The sequence below is a fragment of the Symphalangus syndactylus genome, chromosome 9, assembly GCF_028878055.3.
Source record: "Symphalangus syndactylus isolate Jambi chromosome 9, NHGRI_mSymSyn1-v2.1_pri, whole genome shotgun sequence".
Taxonomy (NCBI): Eukaryota; Metazoa; Chordata; class Mammalia; order Primates; family Hylobatidae; genus Symphalangus; species Symphalangus syndactylus.
Window position 1 is genome coordinate 41,726,508 of NC_072431.2, and position 24,293 is coordinate 41,750,800.

The 24,293-nt window shown below is 37.4% G+C and overlaps 1 protein-coding gene across 13 annotated transcripts in view; it reads left to right on the forward strand.

Annotated features, from left to right (window-relative positions):
• Positions 1-24,293, forward strand: part of BAZ2B (bromodomain adjacent to zinc finger domain 2B) — a 419,408-nt gene that overhangs the window by 38,506 nt on the left and 356,609 nt on the right. The gene's annotated exons all lie outside the window — the stretch shown is intronic.

Sequence of the window (24,293 nt, forward strand, 5' to 3'; positions counted from 1 at the left end):
TACTGCAACAACACATAGAGATAATAGAGCCAAGTAATAAAATTATTAAATTAAACTCAGTGATAACAATAATCACATTAAATATTAAATGTCTAAATACTAAAATTTAAAGGTAGGTTGTTAGAGCAGATATAAAAGAAAGAACAAACTATACTTCCTGCAAGAGATTTATCTTAGGCCTAAAAATACAAATATATTGAAAGTAAATGAATAGACAAAACTATACCAGGTAAACAGCATAAAAAGAAGAAACAGCTATATTAACATCAGATGAAATCACTTTTAAGACTGAGGGTATTATCAGAGGTAAAGAGTGATATTTCATAATGATAAAAGACACAATCTGAGAACACATAATCACAAATGCCTGTGTAACAGCAACTTAAACATACATGAAGCAAAAATTGAGATCATGGTAGAAGATTTTAACACCCCCATCTCAGTAATTGATAGAACAACTAACAAAAAAAAAAATCTGTAAAGACATAGAAGATTTGAACCGACTTGATCTAATGGATACATTTGGAATACTGTACCTAAATAGCTGCCAAATACATATTTTTTATGTTCACATGGTATATTCTCAAAGAGAGACCATGTGATAGACAATAAAACAAAACAACAAATTTAAAAGGAATGAAATTATGCAGTTTGTTCTCTTACCACAACAGAATTAAAATTCAATGACAATAAGATAGGAAAATACCAAATATTTTGAAACTTAACACCCCCCTAAATAAAAAATAGGACAAAGAAGAAATCAAAAAGGAAATTAGAAAATACTTTGAAGGGAATGATAATGAAAATACACAGATCAAAACTTGAGGAATGTAGATAAAGCAGTGCTTACAGGGTGACATAACTTCAATTTCTTTCCTTTTTTTTTTTTGAGACGGAGTCTCTTGCTCTGTCGCCCAGATTGGAATGAAGTGGCACGATCTCAGCTCACTGCAACCTCTGCCTCCCAGGTTCAAGCAATTCTCCTGCCTCAGCCTCCCGAGTAGCCTGAATCACAGGCATGCACCACCATGCCCGGCTAATTTTTGTATTTTAGTGGAGATGGAGTTTCGCCATGGTGTCCAGGCTGGTCTCAAATTCCTGATCTCAAGTGATCAGCCTGCCTTGGCCTCCCAAAGTGCTGGGATTACAGGCGTGAGCCCATTTCAGTTTCTTAAATTAGAAAACAAAGCTCTAAAATTAATGACCTGAGATTTTAAGAAGCTAAACTAGGAAAAGCAAATTGAACCTAAACTAAGTAGAAGGAAGAAGGAATAAAGATAAGAACAGAAATCCACCACCCAAAAAACAGATGAGAGAAAACTGACAAAACCAGTATCTGATTATTTGAAAAGAAAAACAAAATAAACATGTACCTACTTAAATGATTGAGATAAAAGAGAAAGCAGTAGACAAAATTAAACATGCATTCATGATATAAACTCAGTAAACCAGGAATGATAGAGAACTTCTTAACCTGAAAAGGAGTATATACTGGAAAACCCCCAATTAACATCATACATAGCAGTGAAAGATGGAATATATTACCCCAAGGATTAGAAACATGGAAAGAATGACCTCTTTCACCATTTATATTTAACATTGTAACAAATGCTCTAGACATTGCATTAGGGCAAAAGAATAACAGCAATAATGTGTATAAAGATCCTAAAGGACAAAGTAAACTGTCCGTCTGCAAAAGCAACTACTAGAACAAATGAATGAATTAACAATGTTAAAGAATATAATGTTAATATAAAATGAGTTGAATATTTTATATACTAGTAACAAACAATTGGTATTTTTAAAAAATTTCATCAAAAGAATAATACTTAGGAATAAATATAACAAAATACATCTACAATCTCTACCCGTTAAACTATAAAACACTGATGACAGAATTTTTAAATGACTGAATTTAATAGATATACCATGTTCATGAATTACAACACTCAACTTTGACATGTTGCTTCTAATGAAATTGATTAATAAAAACTAATATAATTTCAATTAAAATTTCAGTAGACCATTTTGAGAGAACATGAAAAGCTGATGGTAAAAATCAATGTGAAAATGCATAAAAACAAACAAGCAATAATAGACAATGCAGTTTTTAAAATGATAAAATTGGAGAACCTATCCAGATTTCAAGACTTCAAGTTATAATCATAACTATTTGTTATTGGCAAAATGAAAAGCCCGTAGACCGATGGAACAGAATCAAATCTTAAAATAGGCCTGGGACACACATATATAATTAACTGATTTTCACCAAGGATGCCAAGATAATTTAGTGAGGGAATGGAGAGTCTTTTATTTATTTATTTATTTATTTATTTATTTATTTTTGAGACAGAGTCACACTCTGTCACCCAGGCTGCAGTGCAGTAGCACAATCTTACCTCACTGCAACCTCCACCTCCTGGGTTCAAGCAATTCTCGTGCCTCAGACTCCTGAGTAGCTTGGATTACAGGCACGTGCTACCATGCCTGGCTAATTTTTGCATATTTAGTAGAGACGAGGTTTCACCATGTTGGCCAGGCTGGTCTCAAACTCTTGGCCTCAAGTGATCCACCTGCCTTGGCCTTCCAAAGTGCTGGGATTATGGGTGTTAGCCACCATGCCTGGCTGGAGAGTCCTTTCAATAAAATGTTGATATAATTGACTGCCAAAATGGGGGAGAAATTATTAATCCTATCTTATATTGAAGAAAAAACCTCAAAATTAACTATAAACTTAAATCTAAAGCCTCATACTGTAAATCGCTGAGAAAAAAAAAAAACAGGAGAAAAATCTTTGCAATCTAGAAATGGGAAAATTATTCTTAGTTTTATTTTTTTTTTAATTATACTTTAGGTAATGGTAATCCTTCTTAGAAAATGGTTTGACAGTTTCTTAAAAGTTAGCAACAGGCAGCCGGGCGCAGTGGCTCATGCCTGTAATCCCAGCATTTTTGGAGGCCAAGGCAGATCACGAGGTCAGGAGTTCGAGACCAGCCCGGCCAACATAGTGAAACCCCGTCTCTACCAAAAATACAAAAATTAGCCGATGTGGTGCCATGTGCCTGTAATACCAGCTGCTCGAGAGGCTGAGGCAGGAGAATTGCTTGAACCCAGGAGGCAGAGGTTGCAGTGAGCCGAAACCAGACCATGCCATTGCATTCCAGCCTGGGTGACGGAGTGTGATTCCATCTCAAAAAAAAAAAAAAAAAAAAACACATTAGCAACAGGCTGTGCATGGTGGCTTACGCCTGTAATCACAGCACTTTGGGAGGCCAAGGCGGGAGGATCACCTGAGGTCAGGAGTTCGAGACCAGCCTGACCAACATAGTGAAACTGCATCTCTACTAAAAACACAAAAAATTAGCTGGGTGTGGTGGCACACGCCTGTAATCCCAGCTACTTGGGAGGCTGAGGCAGGAGAATTGCTTAAGCCTGGGAGGCGGAGGTTGCAATGAGCTGAGATCATGCCACTGCGCTCCAGCCTGGCCGACAGAGTAAAAAACAAAACAACAAAAGAAAATTAGATAAATTAGACTTTGCCAGTGTTAAAACTTTTGTGCTTCTAGCGACACCATCAAAAAGGTAAAAGACCACCAAGAGAATGGGAGAAATATTTGCAAATCATATATTTAATAAGAAACTCTTATCTTGAATATATAAATACCACTTACAATTCAATAAAAAGCTTGTTTTAAAAAATGGACAAAGAATCAAAATACACATTTATCTAAAGAAGGTATATAAATGGTTTATAAGCACATGAAATGATGTTCAACATCATTACCATCAGGGAAATGAAAATCAAAATGATAATAAGATACTAATTCACAACCACTAGGACGGCTGTTTAAAAACCAAAAGTAAGGGCTGGGCGCAGTGGCTCACTCCTGTAATCCCAGCACTTTGGGAGGCTGAGGCAGGTGAATCATTTGAGGTCAGGAGTTCGAAGCCAGCCTGGCCAACATGGTGAAACCCCATGTCTACTAAAAATACAAAAAAAAAACAAATTAGCCGGGCATGGTGGTGGGCACCTGTAATCTCAGCTACTTGGGAGGCTGAGGCAGGAGAATCACTTGAGCCCGGGAAGCAGAGGTTGCAGTGAACAGATATCACGCCATTGCACTCCAGCCTGGGTGACAGCAAGACTTCATCTCAAAAACAAAACAAAACAAACAAAAGTAAGAAACAAGAATCAGTGAGAATGTGGAAATATTGGAACCTCTCATATGGCGCTGGCAGGTATGTAAAGTGGTTCAGCCACTGTGTGGAAAACAGTTTGGCAGTACATGAAAAAGTTAAACATAGAAATACCATATAACCAAACAATTCTACATTTAGGTATATACCTTAAATAATTAAAAACAGATACCCAAACAAATACTTGTGCATGAATGTTTATAGTAGTACTATATACAGTTGCCAAAAGGTGGAAAGAACTAAATATCCATCAACAGATCAATAAGCAAATTGTGGTATAATCTATCCAATGGAATATTACTTTTGGCCAACAAAAAGGAATAGTGGTGCATGCTACAGTGCAGATGAGCCTTGATAACATGCCAAGTGAAAGCAACCAAATACACAAGGCCACATGTTGTATGATTCCATTTGTATGCAATATCCAGAATAGGTAAATCCAGAGACAGACAGTAGATTGGTGGTTGCCAGTGGCCAGGGGAAAGAGGAAATAAGGGAATACCTGTTTCATAGGCATGGGTTATTTTGGGTAGAGGGTGGTCAGGGAGTAATGAAAATGTTTTGCAATTAGATAAGATTGTTGGCCAGGCATGGTGGCTTACTCCTGTAGTCCTAGCACTTTGGGAGATGGAGACAGGAGTATCGCTTGAGCCCAAGAGTTCAAGACCAACCTTAGCAATATACTGAGACCTTATCTCAATTAAAAAAAAAATGATGATGGTTTTACAACATTGTGAATGTACTAAATGCCACTGAATTGTTCCTTTTAAAATGGTTAATTTTATATTATGGGAATTTACACAATAAAACACACATACAAACATACACTCACACATTGAGATATCACTACACATCAAATAGATGGAATAAAACTTTTAAAACTGACTGCACTGGGTTTTGACATGGTTATAGAGGAATTAGAACCCTATGTGTGGGAATATAAAATTGTAAAACTACTTAGGAAAACAGTTTGGCTTTAAAAAGCTTAAAAAGCTAAACAAAAACCAACCACATGATTCATTCACTCTTTTCTTGGGAATTTGCCCAAGAAAAAAAGAGGATATGGCCGTACAGACTCTTGAACTAGAATATACCTAACAGCTTTATTTGTAATAGCCCCCAAATTGGAAACATCTGAAATGTCCACCAACAGGTTAATGAATAAAGAAACCATAGTATATCCGTACAATGGAATGCTACTCAGCCATGTAGAAAGATGAACTATTCACACATTACAATATGGCTGAAGCTCAAAGTAATTTTTCTAAGTGAAGTAACCCACGCAAAAAGGGAACACATACTATATGATTTCATTTATACAAAATTCTAAACAAAATAGACAAATCTCTAGTGGCAAGAAATAGATTGTTAGTTGCCTGGGGACAGGAAGAAGGGGAGTAGGGAGGGAGAAAGAATTACAAAAGGGATGAAAAAACTTTTTGGAGTGATGGATATATTGACTATCTTGATTATGGTACTGTTTCACAAGTATATTCATAAGTCAAAATTTATCAAATTGTACACTGTACATATGTGTATTTTGTATATCAATTATACTTTAATAATTCTATTTTTAAAATAAAAATATTGGTGGCCAGGCTCAGTGGCTCACGCCTGTAATACTAGCACTTTGGGAGGCCAAGGCGGATGGATCACTTGAGGTCAGGAATTCAAGACCAGCTTGACCAACATGATAAAACCCCATGTCTGCTAAAAATATAAAAATCAGCTGGGCATGGAGGTGCACGACTGTAATCCCAGCTACTCAGGAGGCTGAGGCAGGAGAATTGTTTGAACATGGAAGGTGGAGGTTGCAGTGAGCTGAAATTGTGCCAGCCTGGGCAACAGAGTGAGACTCTGTCTCAAAAAATATATATATATTGATGAGGATGTGGAGTAACTGGAACCCTTGTACACTGCTTATGGGAGAGAAAAATGTGTAGTTGCTTTTCACAGTTTGGCAGTTCCTTAAAAAGTTAAACATAGAGTTACCATTAAATCCATCACTTCTACAACTAGGTATATGCTCAAGAGAAATGAAAACATACGTCCACAGAAGAAGTCACAGATTAATGTTCATGCGGCATCATAATGGCCAAAAGATGGAAACAACCCAAATTCTATTAAATAAAGAAAGGATAAACAAAATGTTATATATCTATACAGTGGAATATTATTTATCCATGAAAAGGAATGAAGTACTGATTCATGGTACAAGACGGCTGACTCTCCAAAACATTATGCTAAGTGAAATAAGCCAAAAATGAAAGGGCAGATGTATAATTTCACTTATTTGTGATATATATGATACCTCATAGAGGCAAATTAATAGAGACGAAGTAGAATAGAGCTTACCAAATACTATGGGGAGAAAGGAATGGGGAGTTATTGTTTAATGGGTATAGAGTTTCTGTTTGGCATGACGAAAAAGTTCTGGAAATGGAAAATTATGGTGATTGCACAAAATTATGAATGTGCTTAATTCCACTGAATTGTACACTTCAAAATGGTTAAAATAGTAAATTGATGTTATATTTATTTTACCTCAATGAAAAAGTAATACATGAAATTATGATACTGTAATGAATAGAGGACTTCCAGTTACAGTAGATGGAAATAGTTGATGATTCCTCTTCACAAAAAAATAAGTATAAAAGTGGATAAATTTGTCAGAAACAACAACTTCTACGCACTGGAGATCAACCCAAGGCAGACAACACATTGAGAAACATTAATTCTTGAAAAACTGTTGCAGTTTTGGGTTTGAATAGTGAGAGTCTGTGGTCTTCTTGTCTGGAGCTGCTCCTATACCCCTACTCCAGGGAACTTAGTGGACAAGAATGGTAGTTTTACCAGCTTTTGACTGGTCAAGGATACTATGACATTTGATGTCAGAGGAATACTCAGAAGTGGAGAATAAAAATTTGTGTCTTTGCCAGCTAAAATTGTCAAATTAGTTTTAAAGTGGTGGGGAAAACCCCTAGTTTTGTTAACCAAAAGTTAGTTCCACTTGGGAGACCTGGAAATGAGATCTGTATAGGGGCTCTCCACACATCCCTTGCTAACTAGCAAACTACACATGTTCAAAGAATACCCAAGAGCATCTGGCAAAAAGTAAAAAGACAAAGGACACTAAATATTTGGCTCAAACTTTTAGTAGGTTCTGCAACCCACACACAGATAATTGGCAAGTGGTAGAAATCTTATTGGCTCAAGATATTTGAGCACAACCTTGAGGCTGATTGAGCCACAACTGTTGGCTGACCACTGAGTAATGTTGAAACGGGCGACTTCTAGGAAGCCAGATTACAAAATAATAGTAGGAATAAAGAAACGGAACAGAAACATTCACAGAAAAAATTATACAAATTCTCTACAATCTCTTCCAGAAAATAGAAACAAAGGGAATGCTTCCTAACACATTATGTCAAGCTGGAATTATTCCAGTACCCAAACTAGGCTAGACAAAGACATTACAAGAAAGGGAAAGTACAGATCAAAATCTCTCATAAGTATAGGTGCAAAAATCTACAGCTAAGGCCAGCCACAATGGCTAATACCTGTAACCCCAGCACTTTGGGAGGTTGAGGCGGGAGGATTGCTTGATCCCAGGAGTTCAAGACCAGCCCAGGCGACATAGGGAGACCTCCATCTGTTCAATACAAATAACATTTAGCTGGGTGCAGTGGCTCACGCCTGTAATCAGACCACTTTGGGAGGCCAAAGTGGGTGCATTGCCTAAGCTCAGGAGTTCAAGACCAGCCTGGGCAACATGGTAAAACTCCACCTCTACTAAAATACAAAGAATTATCCGGACTTCAGTGGTGCGTGCCTGTAGTCTCAGCTACTCGGGAGGCTGAGGCACAAGAATCGCTTGAACCTGGGAGGCAGAGGTTGCAGTGAGCTGAGATCACGCCACTCCACTCCATCCTGGGCAACAGAGCAAGATTCGATGTCTCCAAAAAAGTATAAATAAATAAAATAAAAATAAAATTTAGCTGGGCATGGTGGTACACGCTTGTGGTTCTACATACTCTTGAGGCCTAGGTGAGAGGATCTGTTGGACTCAGGAGATCAAGGTTACAGTGAACCATGACTGTGCCACTGCACTCCAGTCTGGGTGACAGAGCGAGACCCAGTCGTAGGAAAAATATTTTTTTTCAACTAAGTGTTAGCAAATCAAATCCCACAATGCACAAAAACAATTATATACCATGACCAACTGGTATTTATTCCAGTTATGCAAGGTTGGTTTAGCAAAGATCAACTAATGAAATTCATGACATCAACTGGCTAAAGAAATCATATGATCCTATCAATAGATGCATAAAAACAAGTTGACAAAGTCCAACACCCATTTATGACAAAAATCTTTTTCAAACTGAGAATAGAAGGGAACTCCCTCAAGTTGATAAAAGACATCAACAGAGAAACTACCTCTAAAATACTTAATAGTGAGAGAATAGATGCTTTCCCACTAAGATCAGAAACAGGGCAGAGATGTCCACTTTCACCGCTCCCATTCGACGTCATACTGAAGTGCCTATTTAATTCAATAAGACAAGGAAAAGAAACAAAATGCCTGCAGACTGGGAAAGAAGAAATGAAACTATCTTTGTTTGCAGATTTAAACAATCAACCAAAAAATCTGGAACTAATAAATACTTGTATCAAAGCTTCCCGATACGAAGTGAATATATAAAATCCAGTTGCCTTCTTATATTCCAGCAATAAACAATTTGAATTTGACATTAAAGAAACAATACCTTTTACATTACCACCAAACCCTAGAAGTACTTAGATATAAATCTGACAAAGTATGTACCAGAACTATATGAGGAAAACTATAAAACTCTGACAAAAGAAATCAAAGATCTAAGTAAATTGTGAGATATTCCACGTACATGGATAGGAAGAGTCTATTATGTCAAGATGTCAGTACTTTCCAACTTGATTTATAGATTTAACAGAATCTCAATCAAAGTCATTGCCAATTATTTTGGGGACATCAACAAGCTGATTCTGAAGTTTATACATAAAGACAAAAGATGCAGAATAGCCAAGACGATATTGAAGAACAAGGTTAGAGGACTGACACTCCCCAATTTCATGGCTTACTGTAAAGCTACAGTAATCAACAGTGTGGTACTGATAAAAGAGAGGACAAATTGATACAGAACACAGAAATAGACCTACACAAAGAATAGTCAATGGATCTTTGACAAAAGAGCAAAGGCAATTTAATGTAGGAAGGATAGTCCTTTCAATAAATGGTGCTGGAACTGGACATCTGCATGCAAAAAAATGAATCTAAACATAGGCCTTACAGCTTCCAGAAAAATTAATTAAGCATGGATAGACCTAAATGTAAAACCGCACCATGGAATACTATGCAGCCATAAAAAATGATGAGTTCATGTCCTTTGTAGGGACATGGATGAAACTGGAAAACATCATTCTCAGTAAACTATTGCGAGGACAAAAATCCAAACACCGCATGTTCTCACTCATAGGTGGGAATTGAACAATGAGAACTCATGGACACAAGAAGGGGAACATCACACTCCAGGGACTGTTGTGGGGTGGGGGGAGGGGGGAGGGACAGCATTAGGAGATATACCTAATGCTAAATGACGAGTTAATGGGTGCAGCAAACCAACATGGCACATGGATACATATGTAACAAACCTGCACATTGTGCACATGTACCCTAAAACCTAAAGTATAATAATAAAAAAAAAAAGACTGTCTCAAAAAAAAAAATGTAAAACTATAAAACTCCTGGATGATAACACTGGAGAAAGTCTAAGTGACCTAGAGTTTGCAGGGAATTTTTAGATACAATACCAAAAGCATATACTCCATAAAAGAAAAAAATTGATAAGTCTCTAAAAAAATTTAACAAGATTAAAATTTAAAACTTCTCTGCAAAAGACACCATTAAGAGAATGAAAAAACAAGCCACAGAGTGGGAGAAAATATTTGCAAAATACGTATCTGATGACTGTTATTCAAACATGCAGAGAACTATTTAAAATTCAAAAATAAGGAAACAGACAACCTGATTAATAAATGAGCAAAGGATCTAAACATATAAAGAAAAGATAACATATGGCAAATAAGCATATGAAAAGATGCTCAGCATCATATGCCATTAGGGAATTGTTAATTAAAATGAGAGTATTACATCCAGACAATGGAATATTATTCAGTACTAAAAAGAAATGACCTATTAAGAAATGAAAAGACATGGAGAAACCTTAAACACATATTGCCAAGTGAAAGAATCCAATCTGAAAAGGTTATATACTGTTTAATTCTAACTATATGACATTCTGCAAAAGGTAAATCTATGGAGACAATAAAAAGAGCAGTGGTCGTCAAGGGGTTCAGGGTGAGGTAGGGAGAGAGGGATAAATGGGTGTAACACATAATTTTTAGAATTGTGAAACTATCCTGTATGATACAATAATGGTAGATACATGTCATTATACATCTGTCAGAACTCATGCAAAGCAACAGAAAGCATACCCTCTAATGTAATCTGTACCTTTAGTTAATAATGTATCAGTATTGGCTCATCAGTTGTGGTCAGTGTACCACAGTAATCAAGATATTAATAACTGGGGAAGAGATTTGAGGGTTTATATGGGAACTCTCTGTACTTGCAACTTATTTTTCTGTAAAACTACGATTGCTTTAAAAAGTATATTAATTTTTAAAAGAATAATCAGAGACATCAGTAGCTACACACTGCATGAGAGACAAATTCTGAACTTTTAAGTCCAGGCAAGTTACTAAAAGTAAATAAAACTTTCAGGAAAATAAAACAGAATTTAGAGTTGCTACATGCTTTCTAAAAGTCAAAACTACTAGATATGCAAAGATGAGACATGCTCTGGAAATAAAAAAATCACTAGAAATTGAATCTGAGTGGGCCCAGATGTTAGATTTTGCAAAGGACCTCAACACAGCTATTAAAAATATGTTGAAAAATTTTTAAAAACTTACATTCAAAGAAGTAATGGGAAACATAATAGCGGTGACTCAACATAAAGGGGGAATCTAAATAGATAAATAGAATCTATAGAAAAGGAACCAAGTAGAAATTCTAGAGCTTAAAAGTAAGATAACTGAAATGAAAAATTTACTTGATGGACTTAGCAGCAAATTGAAACACTCAGTAAACTTGAAGATCATTAAAAATTACCCAATGAGATCATTAGAAATTATCCAATGCAATGTCAGGTAACCGGTATACATGTAATGGGCATCCCAGTATGAGGGTGAGGGGGGAGAAAAAAAAATTGACAAAATAATTAATGAACACCTCCCAGTTTTGGTAGAAACTTGAGATTCAAGAAGCTCAACAAATCCCATAAAGGAAAAACACTAAAGGACCACACCTGGAAGCATTATCATGAAAGTGCTGACAGCTAAAGTCAAAAAGAAACTCTTGAAAGAAGCAAGAAAAATCAGCTGTTTTCAGAAACAGTGATCTCCAGAAGACAATACAATGGCATATTTAAAGTCCTGGAGATGGGTTTATGGAGGGAACTGACAACAAAGAATACTATATACCATAAAATTAGCCTTCAGAAATGAAGGCGAAATAAAGATGTTTCTAAGAAAATAAAAACTGAGAGATCTGGTTAATAGCCAGCCTGTACTACAAACACTACTTCAGATTTCTTCAGATTGAAAGAATATGATACCTGATAGTAACTCATATCCAGAGGAAAGAATGAAGGGGACTGGTAAAAGTAAATTTGTGTGTAAAAGACTTCAAAATATTTTTTTCTATTTTCCTAATTTCTTCAAAAAACAAAGTGTTTAAAGCCATAATTATAGCACTTTTTTGTTGAATGCATAACATATAAATATAATTGACATTAATAATACTAAGGAGGGTAGTGGAAATGGAGCATTTAGGAGCAAATTTGTTAAAGTAAGATTGAGTCGTTTAAAGTAGATTGTCATAAATTAGAGACTAAAAGTATAATTCCTAAAGTAATGGACTGAATATATATATATATATACATGTGCACACACACAAACATATGTGTTTAGCATACTTGTTTAACATAAAAGATCATATAGGAGTAACAGAGGACCGAAAAGGACATATAGGAAAAAAATAGCAAGCTGGGAAATACAAATTCAACTATATCAGTAATTACAATGAAGGTGAATGGACTTCAGTCAGATGGTAGAGATTTACATCCCTTTATTCCTATGCTACACTATTGTGGCTATATTCCATTTGCCCCTGCAAATTCACCATTCTTAGTCCACTTTACTTTTTACCCTAGGAGTTAGATTTGTGTGAATTATTTAGGTCCATGTACTCTCTGCCATTTGGTCAGTTTCCACCAATGAGGAGCCCTTGAAGAATATCAGGGAAAAGGAGGAGTATGTGGACAGTTATTTATTCCCCTGGCTCCCTTCCCATATGGGTACCTCAGGCTCCCTATGTGTCTACATTGGCCATGGCCTTTTCTACACTATTCCTTCCTTCTGGCTACAGCAGCTAATTTCGCTCCCCATAAGGTCAGTAACAACTCCACTGATATTAGCCCTGCGTTATTGTACTGTTTCTTAGGGTTGCCTTTCACCCTCTTTTACGAATACATAAACCCTCCTTGAATTATCCAAACTCCAAAGTGTGTATGTGTCCTAAGGGAACCTGGGCTGATACATATACCTATAATTTTTATGTGAGTTGTTTTTTTCACATTTCTTTATATTAGCCATCTTGTCCTTAAGTATTCTTCAAATATCCTTCACATTTTTCTTTTTCATTCTGAGAAATATTTTAGTCTGTCTTTCACATCTTTCTTCACTTTTGTTTTTTTCTTTGAGACAGAGTTTTGCTCTTTTGCCCATGCTGGTGTGAAGTGGCGTGATCTCGGCTCACTGCAACCTCCACCCCACCAGTTTCAACCAATTCTCCTGCCTCAGCCTCCCGAGTAGCTCGGATTATAGGCGCCTGCCACCACACACAGCTAATTTTTGTATTTTTAGCAGAGACAGGGTTTTGCCATGTTGGCCAGGCTGATCTCAAACTCCTGACCTCAGGTAATCCACCCGCCTCAGCCTCTTTCTTCACTTTTAATGTGACTATAGTGCATGTTTAAATTATTTTGTTATTTTCCATTAGCTAATTCCTTACACGGTACTAATTGCCTTTGAATTCATGTTATCATTTTATTTTAATTCTTCTCTTTGACTTTCCTGTTGCATCTTGTTTGAAATAACCAAGCACATGAAAAATAAATGTTTATATTTTCCTCAGAGGAAACTAGTTACAGAATATATGCTATTTTATATGTCTTTTTACCTTTTGTCTCGGCTCACTATAGCTTCTGCCTCCCAGGCTCAAGCGATTCTCCTGCCTCAGCCTCCCAAGTACAGGCATGCATCACCATGCTCAGCTAATTTTTGTATTTTTTTGTGGGTTTCACCATGTTGCCCAGGCTGGTCTTGAAGCCCTGAGCTCAAGTGATCCACCTCCCAAAGTGCTGGAATTACAGGTGTGAGCCATCATGCCCGGCCTGTAGTTTCTTTTCAAAACACTCTTCTTTTCTTTTCTTTCTTTTTTTCCTACATACTTAGTAAGTTCTTCTGGCATTTTTTTCAATAGAGAGCATTGAAGAAGAAAACTTATACTTCCTCACTTTCATATTAAACTGTTTGCAAATTGTGTTCTTAGTGCTAACTTAGAAGGCAGGTTTCTACCTCTCTCTGCAATACTTGTTGACATTTATCTTAAATGGATCTGTTGGCCCTTCTTGGGGTTTTTTTGTCTTGGGTTCTCTGTCTAAATTAGTCAGATCTCAGTTCACAATGCTTTGATAATATGTGATCTATTCAAGCCTATCTTTCCATCCTTTGTCTACTACCAATATATATCATATATTTCAACCCTGTGCTCCTGCTTCTTTATGTGTTATATGCTGGGAGTTGTAAACTCTGTAGGTATAACAGAGAAAAGAGGCTATGGTGGAATCTTTGGCAGGCTTCTCGTTCTGGTTTCCTCAGAATATTACTCCGTGCAGTTGGGAAACGGCTGTCTTTTTATTGATCAATATATTACAACATGTAATGAGAGTTGAGTTCTTTTCCTGCCTATGTTAGTCCAACCTGTTCTTGTTGATAGAATATATTTCTGATTGCATTCCCACTATTATAACAGGAAAAATTCCACTAAGGTTTTGACTTATTGTTGTTTAAAGCTCCTGTACTCTTTTTTGGGGGTTAACTTCCAAGTCTACTTAATGCTTTTTTATATTCCAGTGAATCTTTTAAATGTGGAAGAATTTGAGATTATCTAGTAGAATTTCCTATTTGATCAAGATATGGTACAGAGGTTAAATTAGTATTCTATAGGCTCAACCAAATGTTGTAAGATACAAGCACATTTTCTGATTACTAGTCCATTGCCCTTGCCATTGTTTCATGATAAATCTTTTATTATTTGAGTTTGTCAATAATTCCATTAGAAGGAACACTAATATAGAAGTCAGCATATCTGGATTTTAGTGACAACCATGTCAATAATTAGCTAAATGATTTTAGAAGTCACTGAACCTTATTTGTAATTACATCATGTATCGTATAACCCAGAAGATCCAGGTTTTCTTTAGGATCTTTTTCACTTGTAAAATTCAATTTCAAGTTGTTTTGATGTCTAGGATGCCAAGCAAAGACTATCTCAAGTTTTGTTTAGAGGTACTAGGTAACACAAAACCTGTAAGATACGATTCTTTCCAACTCTTTGATATGTTCTATTAAAAGAATTATAGAATATCTGGGTCAGCTGCATATGTAAGGTTGGGTATACATTTGAACAGATTCCACAATAGTTTAATAGAATAAATGTTGTAGAAATGATTTTTTAAAAAGAATATTAATATCACGTGTTTATTGAATATTTGTTAGGTAAAATTCTTACAGAATTTTTAATAAAAAGATGGTGTGGGAGGTTAATTAAAAAGGACACTTGGAGCCAGGTGTGGTGGCTCATGCCTGTAATCCCAGCACTTTGGGAGGCCAAGGCGGGTGGATCACTTGAGGTCAGGAGTTCAAGACTAGCCTGGCCAACATGGTGAAACCCTGTCTCTACCAAAAAGTATAAAAAATTAGCCAAGTGTGGTGGCATGCGCCTGTAATCCCAGCTACTTGGGAGGCTGAGGCAGGAGAATCACTTGAACCCAGGAGGCGGAGGTTGCAGTGAGTTGAGATGGCGCCCCTGCACTCCAGCCTGGGTGACAGAGTGAGACTCCACCTCAAAAAAAAATAAAAATAAAAATAAAAAAGGACATTTGGGCCAGGCACAGTGGCTCATGCCTGTAATTCCAGCACTTTAGGAGGCCAAGATAGGAAGATTGCTTGAGCCTAGGAGTTTGAGACCAGACTGGGCTACAGAGTGAGATGCCATCTCTACAAAAAACAAAAAAATTAGCCAGGCATGGTGGCACACACCTGTAGTTCCAACTTCTTGGGAGGCTGAGGCAGGAGGATCACTTGACCTAGGAGGTCAGGGCTGTTAGTAAATCGTGTTTATACCACTCAACAATGCATGAAGTCTTTGAGCAATAGAGCAAGATACTGTCTCAAAAAAAAAATTCTTCTTGCATGCTCAACATCATTAATTATAGGGAAATGCAAATCCGAACCACAATGAGATACCACTTTGTGCCCACTAGAATGGCTGTAATCAAAATGATAGACAGTGGCCAGCCGCGGTGGCTCACGCCTGTAATCTCAGCACTTTAGGAGGCCGAGGTGGGTGGATCACCTGAGGTCAGGAGTTTGAGACCAGCCTGGCCAACGTGATGAAACCCTGTCTCTATTAAAAATACAAAATTAGCCATGTGTTGTGGCGCGTGCCTATAATCCCACCTATTTGGGAGGGTGAGGCAGGAGAATCACTTGAACCCGGTAGGTGGAGGTTGCAGTGAGCCAAGATCATGCCATTGCATGCCAACCTGGGCAACAAGAGCAAAACTCCATCTCAAAATAAAAAAAAGAGAGTAACAAGTGATGGTAAAGATGGAGAGAAATTAGCATCCCTGTACATTGCTGGGGAGAAAGTAAAATTGTTTAGCCAGTGTGGAAAGCAGTCTGTCAGTTCCTCAGAAAATTATAGTTATTATATGACTCAGCAATTTTACTTCTAGGTATATACCCCAAAGAGTGGAATAAATACATTTTCACACAAAAATGTGTATATGAATGTTTATAGCAGTATTATTCATAATAGCTCAAAATTTGAAACAATTTAAATATTCACTAATAGATGAATGGAAAAATAAAATGTGATCTATTCATATAATGAAATATTATTCAGCAATGAAACAGAATGAAGTGCCAATAAATGCTACAATATGGATCAACCCTGAAAACTTATGCTATGTGAAAGGAGCTAGTCACAAAAGACCACATATTTTATGGCTCCATTTATATAAAATATGTGGAATAGGCAAATTCCACATATTTTTCAGGAACTAGGGGAAGAGGGGAGTCAGTAGTGATGGGTAATGGGTGTGGGGTATCTTTTGTGGGTGATGAAAATCTATAGTGATGGTTGTACAGATCTGTGACTAAAAAGCACTAAATTATATATTTTAAAGGGGTAAGTTTTATGGTAAATGAATTATATTTCAATAATGTTTTAAAACCTCAAAAAATTATATCTTCCTACCAATCCTGACATAGCTGACCCCATGAATGTACTCTTGAAAACATAATAAATGAAAACCTACACTACTGCCAAAGATTAAGATTGGCAGAAAAGTGATTATGAGAATATACAAGGTTTTTTCACTAACACTAAGGAGAGAGCTGGAATGAGAAAAAACATAAATCACATACTTTTCCTCATAAAATAAAATAAGTTCTAGTCCTTGAAAAAGAGATAAACTTTTTCTCCTACTATTAACTCCCCTTGATTGAAATGAGGTTTATAATAATCAGAAGGCTCTATAGCCATCTCATTACTCGTTTTTGAGATGGCCATAATACTGTACCAACCCATTTCTATTTTTTTCTATATTCACAATGTAAGAGTAATGGTAAAATAAGTGCAATGCAATTCTTGGATATATGATTCCCCACATAAGTGAGGAAAGAAAGTATCTTGATAACATTATGTGCTGGAGATTATATTCACAGTTTTTTTTTAAGGAATTTTAAGGCTAGTTAATAAAAGGAATTTTTATCAATTAAATTAAAAATAAACGAATAGGATCTTATATTTCTAGATGAGATGGAGTAACTGGACAAAATTTAACCTGCTACCTGAAATAAAGAATAGGAATATGTGAAACAAGTGGTTTTTAAGACATTGGGCATTGGGCAACAAAGGACATTGTTTGCTGAGAGGCATTAATCAAACAAGGTTGGCCCTATTATGGTCTCAGCTTACTGCTGTGAGAGACTTTCCAAGCTCTGTCACAGAAAAGGGGAACAGAGGTAGCACTCAGAGACTCATGACTTGAGGAGACATTGATGATAGTCTGTAGAGACCAAGGTCACTAGATATCACAGGGTGCAGTACTGAAGTGGTGAGAGTCACTACAAGAACTCCAGAGATCTGCAGAAGATCCTTGTCATGTTTACAGTAGAGTACTCATCAGTATATGAATATGAGGGAGCTACCCAAGGCTAGGGAAAGAACCACTGAAAAGGTTTAGAAGAGGGAAGAGTGTACGCAGTTCTCACAGGAATAGGAATAGTGCCTTTTGCCACCTACCAGACTAGAAAACCTCACTATTTATGGGGCATAGGGTACAATGTTTTAAAAGATCTTGCATCAATAGTGTGGAATCCTTAGCCCTAAACTTAAATGCTCCTGTGGTTCTGTCTGACATATCTTAAAAGCAAGACCTGAAAGGATTAAATCGTTTCCAATTTGACTGCAACCCAGAAAAAAAGCCCAGGAATCTTTATAGTAATACAAACATGTTCAGCACCTCACAGGATAAAATTCACAATATATGACACCCAGTAAAAACACTAGCAGGCATGGAAACAAGCAAAAAAAATAAAAAAGACTAAAATGGTAAAATTGACAGATAAGGATACCAAAACTTCTTATAACTGTATTCTGTATGTAAGATAAAGCTGGAGAAAAGATCAAACATGTTAAGTAAAAAAAATGAATGATATAGAAGAAATCCAAAACAAACTTCTGGTGCTGATAACTATAATGTCTGAGATGGAAAACACAAGAGATGGGATTAACTAGAGGTCATATCTTGTAGAAGAAAAGATTGGTGAATTTGAAGAAATTACAATAGAAAACATTCAAAGGAAGGCAGAAAGAGAAGAATTAATTATTAAAAAATGAATAGAACTGCACTAAGCTGTGGGACACCTTCATAAATAACAGATGTGCATCACTTGTATTCAACTATAAATATAGCATAATATATTTGTAATGGGACCTCTTTAAGGAAGGGAAGGCAGAAAAAAATACTTGAAGAAATCATAGCTGAGCTTTTCCAAATTTGATGATAGTTTTAAACCCAGAGACTGAAGAAACTCAAGCCAAAAACCAAGAAACATGAAGAAAACTACATCAGTGTAGGTCACCATCAAATGGTTCAAAAATAGTAATAAGAGAAAATCTTGAAAGCAGCTTGAGGAAAAAAAAGACATATGACCTACAGCAGGGGTCCCCAACCCCTGGGCCATGGACTGGTACCAGTCCTGGTCTGTGGCCTTTTAGGAACTGGGCCGCACAGCAGGAGGTGAGTGGTGGGCAAGAGAAGCTTCATCTGTATTTGCAGCCACTCCCCAACACTCATACTACTGCCTGAGCTCCACCTCCTGTCAGATCAGTGGCAGCATTAGATTCTCACAGGAACACAAACCCTATTGTGAACTGTGCATGTGAGGGATCTAGGTTGTGCACTCCTTATGAGAATCTAATGTCTGATGATCTGTCAGTGGCTCCCATCACTCCCAGATGGGACCATCTAGTTGCAGGAAAACAAGCTCAGGGCTCCCCTGATTCTACATTATGGTGAGCTATATAGGCCTTGTATCCAAAATGTATAAAGAACTCTCAAAACTCAATAATAAGAAAATATATAACACAATTTTTAAAATGGCCAACGAGTTGAACAGACATTTCACCAAAAAATATAAAAGGGTGGCAAATAAACATATAAAAATGCTCAACATCATTAGTAATTAGAGAAATGCAAATTAACACCACAATCAGATAACACCACACACCTATTAGAATGACTAAAATTTAAAAAACAAACTACCCCCTCATTTTGGCTAGGGATGTGGGATATGTGGAGTACTTATTCACTGTTGGTGGGCATGTAAAATGTTATAGCCACTTTGGTAAACAGTTTGACAGTTTTTTAAAAAAATTAAATACATACCTACCATATGATCCAGCTATTCCACTCCTTGGTATATACCCAGGAAATGTAATGACATAAGTCTGTGTAAAATTTCTTATATAAACGTTCATAGCAACATGATTTATAATAGCTAAAAGGTAGAAAAAAAATCTAAATATTAACCCAAGAGTAGGTAAATAAAACCTGGTATCTGTTTAATGAAATACAATTTAGCAATAAAAGAAAATGAACAATTTAAACATGCAAACAATGAGTGAATCTGAAAATTATACTGAATGGAAGAAGCCAGACAAAAAAGAATACATAGTGTATGATCTTATTTATATGAACTTCCAAAAATGCAAAGTAATCTATTGTGATTGAAAGCAAATCAGTCGTTGCATGGGATCCATGGAGTTGGGTAACATGGAAGAGTGGGGGGAAGCACTATAAAGGAGCAAGAGGGGCTGAATGCGGTGGCTCACACCTGTAATCCCAGCACTTTGGGAGGCCAAGGCAGGTGGTTTAGTTGAGGTCAGGAGTTTGAGACCAGCCTAAGCAACATGCTGAAACCCCATCTCTACTAAAAATACAAAAATTAGCCGGGCATGGTGGCATGTGCCTGTAACCCCAGCTACTTGGAGGCTGAGGCAGGAGAATCTCTTGAACCTGGGAGGTGGAGGTTGCAGTGAGCCAAGATCATGCTGCTGCATTCCAGCCTGGATGACAGAGTGAGACTCTTTCTCAAAAAATAAATAAATAAATAAATAAATAAATAAATAAATAAATAAATAGTGGGGGAAGGCAAGAGGAAACTTTGGAGGTAAAGGATATATCCATAATCTTTACTATGTTAAGGTTTCCACAAGTATATACGTATGACAAAATGATCTAATTATGCATTTTAAATATGTGCAATTTGTTGTATGCAAATTACAATAAGTTCTCACTTTGCGTGGTTCCAGTATGCAAAAATTTCAGTCAGCATACTTCAGTTAAATCTCATCCATCCTCTAAAATCCTTTAAATTTACCACAGAATATTTATTATGAATAATTGCATAAAGTAAAATGTTTGCTGCTAGCTCTTCAGTCCACAAATCATTACAAATAACAGATGCATGGCATGATCAGTGACCCATCACGTTACTTTTTCAAAGTCGTCTGGTGGTGATTTTTTTATTTTATTGGTCGTTGTTCAGTTCATGCACAGACAGCAAAGCATGTAGTTGTGTTGTCTTCTTGTCTCGCAGTAATAAATCTACATGACATTTTACCAAAATGAATAATCAAGGGAATTGGCTAACTGTGATGGTTAATTTTATGTATCAATTAATCTGGGCCATGGAGTGCTCAGGTATTTGGTCAGTCATTATTCTGAGTGTGTCTCTGAGAGTGTTTTTATATGAAATGTACATTTGAATCAGTAGACTGAGTAAAGGAGATTGTTCTCCCTAATGTGGATGTGAATCAGTTGAAGGCCTGAATAGAATAAAAACGTTGATCCTACTGTGAGTAAGAGGAAACAACTCCTGCCTAACTATTGAGCTGGGAGACTGGACTTTTCTTGCCTTCAGACTTGAACCGAAACATTGGCTCTTGGGTCTTGAGTCTGCCAGCTTTCAGACTTAAACTATTGTCTCTCTTGGGTTTCCAATTTGCTGACTGTAGGTCTTGGGACTAATACATAATTGTAAGGGTGAATTCCTTATAATAAATATCTTTATACATACATCCTTTTGGTTTTGTTTCTCTGGAGAATCCTGACTAATATAGATTTTGGATCCAAGATGTGGGGTTCTTCTGTAACAAATACCTAAAATGTGGAAGTGGCTTTGGGACTGGGTAAGTGTAGAGGCTGGAAGTTTTGAGATGCATCCTAGAAATATATATGTTTAATGAATGATTGTGGTGAGGGCTCAGAAGGAAAACAGCAGAGCAGGAGAGAAAGCATCTGTCTTTAAGAGAACACATAAATAATCATGAACAGAATGTTAGAATGGTAGAAATATGTATGTTAAAGGCCATTCTGGTAAGCTCTCAGGTGTAAAAGAGGAACAGGTGGCAATCCTTGTTATAAAGGGGCAAAAATCTTGTTTGAATTATGTTCTAGTATTTTGCAGTAAGTAGAATTTTTAAGCCAGGGTCCCCAACCCCTGGCTGCAGATTGGTATGAGTCCATGGCCTATTAGTGTTGCAGGAAGTCAGGGACCCCAAACAGGGGGACTGGCTGAAGCCATGGCAGAAGAACATAAATTGTGAAAATTTCATGGACATTTATTAGATCCCCAAATTAATACTTTTATAATTTCTTATGCCTGTCTTTACTGCAGTCTCTGAACATAAATTGTGAAGATTTCATGGACACTTATCACTTCCCCAATCAATACCCTTGTGATTTCCTATGCCTGTGTTTACTTTAATCTCTTAATCCTGTCATCTTGTAAGCTGAGGAGGATGTATGTCGCCTCAGGACCTTGTGATGATTGCATTAACTGCACAAATTGTAGAGCACGTGTGTTTGAACAATATGAAATCTGGGCACCTTGAAAAAAGAACAGGATAACAGCAATGTTCAGGGAACAAGAGAGATAACCTTAAACTCTGACTGCTGGTGAGCCAGGCGGAACAGAGCCATATTTCTCTTCTTTCAAAATCAAATGGGAGAAATATCACTGAATTCTTTTTCTCAGCAAGGAACATCCCTGAGAAAGAGAATGTGCCCCTGAGGGTGGGCCTCTAAAATGGCCCCCTTGGGTGTGGCCGTCTTCTATGGTCAAAACTGTAGGGATGAAATAAGCCCCAGTCTCCCATAGCGCTCCCAGGCTTATTAGGACGAGGAAATTCCCACCTAATAAATTTTGGTCAGACTGGTTGCTCTCAAACCCTGTCTCCTGATAAGATGTTATCAATGACAGTGGTGCCTGAAACTTCATTAGCAATTTTAATTTCACCCCGGTCCTGTGGTCCTGTGATCTTGCTCTGCCTCCATTTGCCTTGTGATATTCTATTACCTTGTGAAGTACATGATCTCTGTGACCCACACCCTATTCGTACACTCCCTCCCCTTTTGCAAATCCCTAATAAAAACTTGCTGGTTTTACGGCTCAGGGGGCATCATGGAACCTATTGACATATGATGTCTCCCCCGGACACCCAGCTTTAAAATTTCTCCCTTTTGTACTCTGTCCCTTTATTTTTCAACCTAGCCAATGCTTAGGGAAAATAGAAAAGAACCTACGTGACTATCAGGGGCAGGTTCCCCGATAATTAGGAACTGGGCCACACAAGCAGGAGGTAAGCAGCAGTTGAGTGAGCATTACCACCCGAGCTCCACCTCCTGTCAGATCAGCAGTGGCATTAGATTCTCAGAGGAGCGTGAACCCTATTGTGAGCAGTGCATGGGAGGGATCTAGGTTGCACATTCCTTATGAGAATCTAACTAATGCCTGATGATCTGAGGTGGAACAGTTTCATCCTGAAACCATGGCACCCTCCCACCTTGCTCCATCTGTGGGAAAATTGTCTTCCATGAAACTGGTCCCTGGTGCCGAAAAGGTTAGGGACCACTATTTTAAGCAATGAAATTGGGCATTTAGCAGAGGTGATTAAAAAAAAACTTTTTTTAGAGACAGGGCTCTTTCTGTTGCCCAGCCTGGAGTACAATGGCATGATCATAGCTCACTGCAACCTTTACCTCCCAGGCCCAAGTGATCCTCACACCTCAGCCTCCTGAGTAGCTGAGACTATAGGCGCATGCCACCATGCCCGGCTAATTTTATTGTTTGTAGAGAAAAGGTTTCACCATGTTGCCCAGGCTGGTCTCGAACTCCTGGGCTCAAGCAATCCACCTGCCTCGGGCTCTCAAAATGCTGAGATTACACATGTGAGCCACTGTGCCTGGCCCAGAGGTGATTTTTAAAGCCAAGTATTGAAAATGTAGCATAGGTCCTCCTTACTACTTATAGTAAAATGTAAGAGGCAAGAAATGTAAAAGGAATTATTAAGGAAAAAGTTATCAGAACATAGAGATTGGGAAAATTCTTAACCTATCCATACTGCACAAAACTTGTTCTGAAGAGAACACGAAGGGTGGTATGGCAGAAGAACCACTTGATAAAGAAATAGTGGGTGTGCCTCCTGGGTGTATTCGTCAATCTCAGCAGAAGCTAGGAATAGAAATGCAATTATAACAACAAAGACACTGCCAGTTTGAACTGAGGACAGAGAAAGACAAGACAGAATGAAGGAAGGCTTTCAGACTTCTTGAATTCTACAGGGCAGGAACGTAGAGCAGTTCAGCTGCAAATGTGCACTATTCTCAAGGAAAGGGAAGAATAACACCAAAGGTGATTCAGAAATCATGAGTGCTGCTACTACCAGCACTAGCCTAAGGGGTAAGACAGCTTCTTAGTTGGTTTCAGAGGGTAATGCCCTCACAGAGAGCCACAGGTGCATGCAGGATCAGACCAAACAGCTGTTGGCATGATATTGCCATCCCAGTAGGCCTGGAAGGTGGGATATCAAGCCAAACACACTTATCTCCAGCCTTAAGATCTAGTGAAGTTTTTCTTACTAGGTTTTAGAGTTGCTAGGGACCTGCCATCATATTCTTCTTCCCTACTTCCCCCTTTTGGAATGGGAATGTCTATCCTATGCATAGCCCACCACTGTATTTTTAAAGCATATAGCTTGTCTGGTTTCACAAGTTCATAGCTGAAGAAGAATTTTT